Source organism: Galeopterus variegatus, unplaced genomic scaffold, assembly GCF_000696425.1.
Source record: "Galeopterus variegatus unplaced genomic scaffold, G_variegatus-3.0.2 Scaffold6613, whole genome shotgun sequence".
NCBI lineage: Eukaryota > Metazoa > Chordata > Mammalia > Dermoptera > Cynocephalidae > Galeopterus > Galeopterus variegatus.
This window is the reverse complement of record NW_007732724.1, coordinates 103,358-111,861: the sequence shown is the minus strand read 5'-3', so window position 1 is coordinate 111,861 and position 8,504 is coordinate 103,358.

Here is an 8,504-nt window from a genome sequence, read left to right as displayed (position 1 = left end):
ATGTTAAGCAAAAAAAAGGATGGGGGGAGAACCTGCAGAGTTTATCTAAGATGCAGGTACTGTGTGACATCCCTCCGCTGCAGCATTTCATCTGGAAAGTGGGAATAATCATAGCATCTTCCTCCCTGGGTTACTTGATTATAAATCAAGATAATCCATATCAAGTGCTTGGCAGCACACCAGGAATACAGTAATTGCCCAATAATGTTAGCTATTAACTACTATGCTTTATTAGCATTCAGCTAGCAATTATTGACATTTATTGAGCCTTTATTATACTCAAGGTACTGTGTTAAGTGTTTTACAGTCACTTATTTTACTCACAGCCATCCTTTCAAGTAGACACTATTATTATTATCATCCTAACAGATGAGGAAACTGAGGCACAGAGAGGTTACATGGCTTGCCCAAAGTCAAACATTAAATAACAAAGTTGAGATCCGAGCCCAAGCTACCTGACTCTAAGACCTGCACATGTCGTCACTGGGCTACAAATTTTATTGATTCTAAGATGTATATTCTTTACACTCAATGATTGTCATAGCTTAATTAGCTGCATTCCTTTTCCTATTGGGACATAAAATAATGTGATGTCTTACAAAGTTGATGGCATCTGAAATTCTCTGAAATAGAGTCAATATGGAGAAGCTCCAGTTCCTACTGACAATCTCAAACACTCGTTTCCCTTCACAATCCAGAAGAGTAATTCCAACAATAAGGATCAGAGAACTTTGCAGGGGTCTGAAATTTCTTCTGCTGTTAGGAAGAGGCATGAGGTAGGAGACTTACCCTCCTGTATGCTGAGGGAACAGAGGGGGAGCCGTGAGGGGCAGGCCTGGGTCAGATGCCTTCTGAAGGGGAGGGTGGCCTTCAAGGCAGCTTGTTTCCCTCCTCGCCCAGAAAGCGTGGGTGTGTAAGATTCCCAGAGTGTGTTCTCACAGATGGGGCGAAAGGCAGACCAAAGTTCCCAGCAACAAAGGCCCAGAAGCAAACTAATAGAGTAAGATTCCATGTGTATCTTCTAGGGGAAAACTTTCTTAATTAGAAACCGTTTCATACAAAAGGTCTACAGCTTATTGAGGCTTCCTTATACTAATGTCTCTGATCAAGCTTGCACTAATGCCAATACAGAATTAAGCTTAGCAAAAGATATGTAAACAGAACTCTTGTTATTTTATAATAGGGAAATTATATTCATCCTAAATCCATAATTTTTCCTTTCCCAGGGGTCCTCAGGCTCCTATCCTGAGAGAGAGACTTGGAACAGGCAACATCCTGAGACTGGAATTTAGATCTTCTATCCAGACACTGCATAGCCTCCCACAGGCCTTTCTCTGGGTATTTGTGGACTGGCTGTGAGAATCGGTGAGTGAGTGAGTGAGCAAGTGAGTGAATGAATGAGATGAGATGAGATGAACAGCAATATTCTCANTTCCCAGGGGTCCTCAGGCTCCTATCCTGAGAGAGAGACTTGGAACAGGCAACATCCTGAGACTGGAATTTAGATCTTCTATCCAGACACTGCATAGCCTCCCACAGGCCTTTCTCTGGGTATTTGTGGACTGGCTGTGAGAATCGGTGAGACTCGTTTCCCTTCACAATCCAGAAGAGTAATTCCAACAATAAGGATCAGAGAACTTTGCAGGGGTCTGAAATTTCTTCTGCTGTTAGGAAGAGGCATGAGGTAGGAGACTTACCCTCCTGTATGCTGAGGGAACAGAGGGGGAGCCGTGAGGGGCAGGCCTGGGTCAGATGCCTTCTGAAGGGGAGGGTGGCCTTCAAGGCAGCTTGTTTCCCTCCTCGCCCAGAAAGCGTGGGTGTGTAAGATTCCCAGAGTGTGTTCTCACAGATGGGGCGAAAGGCAGACCAAAGTTCCCAGCAACAAAGGCCCAGAAGCAAACTAATAGAGTAAGATTCCACGTGTATCTTCTAGGGGAAAACTTTCTTAATTAGAAACCGTTTCATACAAAAGGTCTACAGCTTATTGAGGCTTCCTTATACTAATGTCTCTGATCAAGCTTGCACTAATGCCAATACAGAATTAAGCTTAGCAAAAGATATGTAAACAGAACTCTTGTTATTTTATAATAGGGAAATTATATTCATCCTAAATCCATAATTTTTCCTTTCCCAGGGGTCCTCAGGCTCCTATCCTGAGAGAGAGACTTGGAACAGGCAACATCCTGAGGCTGGAATTTAGATCTTCTATCCAGACACTGCATAGCCTCCCACAGGACTTTCTCTGGGTATTTGTGGACTGGCTGTGAGAATCGGTGAGTGAGTGAGTGAGCAAGTGAGTGAATGAATGAGATGAGATGAGATGAACAGCAATATTCTCAGAGCCCAGAAGTCCAGGACAGGAGCTGGTTTAGATTAGTGGGAACAAGAGCAGAGACATCTGGTTGAATTTAGGGTATAGGAGCAGGGTCACACTCACAGCTATGTTGAATCTTGCACTGGACGCAAGTGGTAAGTTCAAAGTATCCAGAATGCTCTGTGGCTTTAAGAACTCCAGAGAAGTCCTGGATATTTTTTTAAATACTTGAATAGACCTAAAGATGGAAAGAAACGTTCAGGCTGATTTGGGGCTGAGCTGGTCTGCTGGACTGAAAAGCAGCAAAGGGCATTTCTTTGAAAGAAGAATGACATTTGTAAAGGCTGAGTCACATGCAGAGGTTGGTTTCTAAGCTTACCTTGATGACTTAAAGACTGAATGAAGTCTGGATGCAGTGGGTGAGGAGGCAGGGATACACAGGGAAAGAAAACTCAACAGTGCTACAGACACTTCCACTTACAGTTGACAAGAAATTAGGGGCAACTGTTGTGCTTCTAAGGAGAATAAGAGGATAGAAAGGAGGAATGAAGTCTGGATGCAGTGGGTGAGGAGGCAGGGATACACAGGGAAAGAAAACTCAACAGTGATACAGACACTTCCACTTACAGTTGACAAGAAATTAGGGGCAACTGTTGTGCTTCTAAGGAGAATAAGAGGATAGAAAGGAGGGGAGAAAGGGAGGGAGAAAGAGAAGGTGTGTCCCCACAGAATAAGACTCTCCAGGAAGCCCAAGTTAGCAACTACTGTGACTTCTGCTACCCAAGAACAGCACCCTAAAACCCCTCTACCCTTTTCCCAAACAAACCTCAACAGCCAAAGTTATACGTGTCTCACAGAGGAAATAATTTACAAAAACGAAAAAGCCAATAGGATTCAAATCCCAATCATCCAAAAGACTGATTTTAAATCTTAAAGAAACATGCAAACGTGTAGTCGTGGAGCAATTATTCGAGTTCTTAAAATGATAGTGGTAATTAGCACAACAAAGATTCTCTGGAGTGTTCGCCTATGAAGCATACCAGATGCTAGCAGGGGTGGCGATGTATTGGTGCCTTACAAACAACTTGTTCTTGATGCAATGGGGATGGGTGTTACTAGGGTGGAGGAGAGAAGTCATTTAGTCTTAGGTAACAGGTGCGGTCTGAGTGTGAGAGCTGCCGTGGGCAGCCGGACCACCGCAGGAGCTAGGTTTGATGTTATAATCGAGGCTGACTCCCAAGAGAAACTCTGCAACACTGAACTTGAGGGGAAAGAGCATACTCTAGGAATAAGGAGAAACTGGTTAATAGCCAGCTAAAGGGCAAAGAGAAGCTCAACCCCCAGAATCAGCTGGAGGCTAGATAAGACACCTGTGGAGGGGCACAAGGTCTGTGTGCCTCGGAGCACAAGACCAGAGCATGAAAGGAGGGGGTGGATTCGAGACGGTTAAACAGACGGTGTGTGCATTTAGGAGGGCGGCCTTTAAAACCTGCACGCTTTATCAGCAACTGCTGAAACAGAAGAGTCCTCTGCCTCGTCTCCCCTTCGCCCTTTACCATCACTAATCGAAAGGACTGAAAAATAAAATAAAGGATCATCAAAATTTGAAGGAAACCAAGAGACAGACGGGGAGGGGTTGGTGAGAGAAGAGAACTCCACGTTTGAAGACAGAATCCTACAGGTGAGACTGGGGGCAAGAGTTTCCAATTACAGGCCAGGGTGAGAACGGCAGAAGATATGAAATATCGTATCGTGTTTGTTCTGTGCCCAAAATGAGGATCTTCCTAGCCCAAGGGCAATTTTCACAGAAAGCAAAATGTACCGTGAGGGGAGCTGGAGTCTCTCTCCGTGTGCACACAGTGACCCAAACGGGCCCGCCCTGAGCCCCAGTGACAGCGCTGGTGGGACGCCCGGCCCGGCTTTGAACCCGTGGCTCCTGCGCTCCACGCCGAGCAGTTACCGCGAGGTCTCCGTTTGTAATCAGAAGCGACTGCAGTTGTCCTGCCTCCGATGTCTCCTCCCCCTCACTCGCCACAGCCCATGCCGCGCTCTGTTACCCGGTGAATCTAGAAAACTCGACTCTCTCTGCCCTTCCCACCACCCACGGGAGACGCTGGGCTGCCCCTGAGGTTAACTTCGAACTGCTGGCTCTGTCTTAAACGACCCTCCGTGATGCTTCTCCCCATCCCACAGTTCTTCAGTGTAAATATTCTCTTCCATTCCCCCAAAGCCGTGGTCACATATGTGCGTTACATGGTCCATTTTTCCTCTGTTCTGACCTCCTGCCCCTCTCTATCTGTCCCCAAACAACGTATATATAGCTTGATTGAACTATGTTTTATATACCGTATAGTTTACCAATTTTAAGTATACAGTTTAGTGGTATTTAGTACATTTGCACTGTTGTGCAATCATCATCGTTGCCTAATTCCAGAACATTTTCATCACCCCAAAAAGAAACCTCAGATCTATTAGAAGTCATTCCCTTTTCCTCCACCCTCTCCCCTTACCCACCCCATCCCCTGCCAACCACTAATATACTTTCGGTGTCTATGGATAATTTGCCCATTCGGGACATTTCACACAAATGGAATTACACAATCTGTGGTCTTTTGTGGCTTCTTTCAGTTAGCTTTCCAAGTTCACTCTTGTTTTAGCATGTATCAATACTTTATCGTTTTCTATTACTGAACAATATCCCACTGTATAGATATGCCACACTGTATTTATACACTCATCAGTGGATGGACATTTGGGAACTTTCCACTTTTTGGCTATTATGATAATGCTGATATAACATTCATGTACAGGTTTTATGCATACATATGCGTTCATTTGTCTTGTAGCAGAATTGCTGGGTCATATGGTATTTCCAAGTTTAATGTTTTGAGAATTGCCAAATTGTTTTCCAAAGTGGCTCCACCATTTAACATTCCCATAGCAGGTATGAAGGTTCCAATTTTTCCACATTGTTGCCAACATTTGTTATTGTCTGAGATTCACTTTTAACAAGAAACACACGCATATATGCAATTCATTGATCTTTTAACATGTGCCAACGTCTGTGCTCAGTGCTCTCTATACGTTATCTTGTTAAACTTTATACCACCTGAGAAGCAAATATCATTTCCCTCATTTCACAAATGAGATAATCAATGATTAGAACTTAGTGACTAGGCAAAAATACCAGTGGTGGGAAGGGACTCATTCTGGTTTGTCCACCTCTAAAGCCCACTTTTAAATCCTGTACCACCTAAGGTGGTGCCCCATGATGCCTCTGCAAGCTGAGCTCAGCCCCGATGATCATTTCTTCTTTGGAAATGTGAGCTTGTAATGGTTTGCATGTCTCCTTGTTCTCTGATTATTTTCTATATGAAACAATTTCCCAACTGGACAGTAAACACTTTATTGGCTGGGAAATAAAATTCTTAGTAAGCATTTACTGGGTTGACAAAATGTTCTTGAGAGTTTGACACGTTCTGCTTTCTTTGTTCTGAGAGGTGGGGGAGAAGTTGAAGACAGAATTTCCCTTTCAGTTTGTTTTCATGATGTTCGAGTGAAGCAAGAAGGTACAGACGTGAGAATGCTCACACCCAAACTCACATAACTCCTAAAATAATTGAAATCTATGTTTCAAAGAGTGTTACCTTTTTTGTTTTGTTTTGTTTCATTTTGTTTTTATAAACCAAGGCTTTATAATAGAAAGAATAACATACAATTTGGCTTTTTCCTTGAAATACAAAATTCACACACATACACCATACACACATGCACATACATACATACACATGTGCATTTTCACATGCATATTATATGCCAGGGGCTTTACACATGTTGTCTCTGATCCTTCTAACACCAACACAAAGTAGGTACTAATCACCTCCATTAGATACATAAGCAAACTGATGCTCAAAGACTTTATTCCACCAAGGTTGCACAGCTAGTAAATGGCAGGACCAGCTCTCCCCTGATGTTCTTTTCTGTGCACCACACTACCTCTCTCAGATGTCCAAGAAGGAGCCATGCAGCTTGGCCATGGGGTTCCATGCATTCATCCTCTTTTCTTCCTTCTGCACCTACTCTGTGGCCAGCACAGCGTGCCCCACACACTCTGGTTTAGTGTAATCTAATCCTGCATTCCCATCTCTACACCCCTTACACCCAGCATCCTGATCAGACCGTGGTGAGTTACATAAAAATATTCTGGAATAAGGAGTAAGTGCAGTTTGGATTTATGGGCTGGGGCTTCGGGTTCTGAAATGATGTGCTAAGACTGGATGGCATTCGAATAAACTCTTAAAGATATGCTCAGCCTCAATGGATTCCAAAGTGTTACCCAACAAATCTTGTAGGAAAATATAATAGATTCCACAAGTTAAAATGGGGTCAGTGTGATCACGTTCTCGTTAGTTACATCTCCGAGACAGATTTGAATGAGTATCATTGAAAGAACCTTCAACTAAATGTAGGTAGCTTGGTTATAGCTATGTGGAATTAGTCAATCTTTCTAGGCGTCTGTTTCTTCTACCTTAAAAAAAAACTATCGACTGAATTACATGATCAAAACTATTTGATAGAATATGTAATCATTCAAACTATTCGAATTTGTAAGTTTCATAGATTTTATAAATAAATGATAGATTGGCCCTGAGAGCCAATGAAACTTACAAATCCAGAGGAAGTATAAAAATAAGGTCTTTATTGGTTTCTCCTAGAGATGTCTCTAATTTAAAACCAGTCTAAACACAGAGGCTCAAATGGGATCAAACTTCAGGACTAACATTTTGTTGTAGAGATGCAAGATACCATGTTACTTTGGCATTAGAGGAAAAGGTACCTCTGCAGAAAGAGACACCAACACACACACTGGATGTCTACTGATTCTTACACCACCACTCAACAAGTGCAAAGAGGAAGAGATGGATATTTTTTAAACAGAAAATATAAAAATTAAAGGTAATAAACAGATTTTTTAAAAGGTAAAACAGGAAAAAACTGTGTTTTAAAAATAATCATATAGACACAATGAGTTCTCATTTTAAATAAGTGGACTCTGAACTTGAGGGGATCTTAGATTTGTGTGTGTGTGTGTGTGTTTTGCATTCCCTTGCTTTTTGTTTTAATTGTGGCAAAATATACATAAAATAAGATTTACCAATTTAACCAGTTTTAAGTGCACAGTTCTGTGGCATTAAGCACGTTCACACTGTTGTGCAACCATCACCACCGTCTGTCTCTGGAGCTTTTTCATCTCTCCCATTGAAACTCTGAACCCATTAAATACTGTCTCCCCATCATCCCCTGCCCCCAGCCCCTGGAAACCACTATTCTACTTTCTTTATGAATTTGACCACTCTAGGTACCTCATTTTGGTGGTATCATGTGATATTTTTCCTTTTCTGTCTGGCTTATTTCACTTAGCATAATGTCCTCAAGGTTCATCCATGCTGTAGCATGTATTAGAATTTTTCTTCCTTTTTAAGGTTGAATAATATTCCCTTGTATGTATGTATACCATCTCGTGTATCCATTCATCCACTGATGCACACTTAGGTTGTTCCCACCTTTTGGCTATTGTCAACAACACTTCTACAAACACTGGTATACAAATATCTGATTGAGTCCCTGCTTTCAATTCTTCTGGGTAGAGAGCTCAGATTCTAGGATGTGTTGTTCTCCAGGGCCTTGGAACCCTATGACAAAAAACACTAATGCCAAACTCATAAAACCACCAAATCCAAAGGGCACACATTTTCCCCCTTACCTGTTAGCAACCTTGGTCTTTTTTTCCCTTTCAGTTGTTTTTCTAATGCGTCCTTTCCTTTATATTCATTCATTCATTCATTCATTCAATGACAAGCATTTATTGGCACCAATTTTATGCCAAGCATTATCTTAGAACCTGGAGGCACTTGCGAGAAAAGGCAGATATAGTTCCTACTTTATAAAAGCAGAGAGAAATCAAGTAATCCTATGAATGCATACTTGCAAACTGATTAGTACTCTAAAGGAAAAATCCAGTGAACCTTGAGTACTTATAACAGAGAGCTCTGATCTGGTCCCAAGGGGAAGGAAGGTTTTCCTAAGGAAGTGATATTTGAGCTAAAGGATGAGTGGAAATTAGTAGGGTAGAGGACAGAAAGAGCATTCTACATATAGGAATGCCTCCTGCACAAAGGCCCTGGGGCGA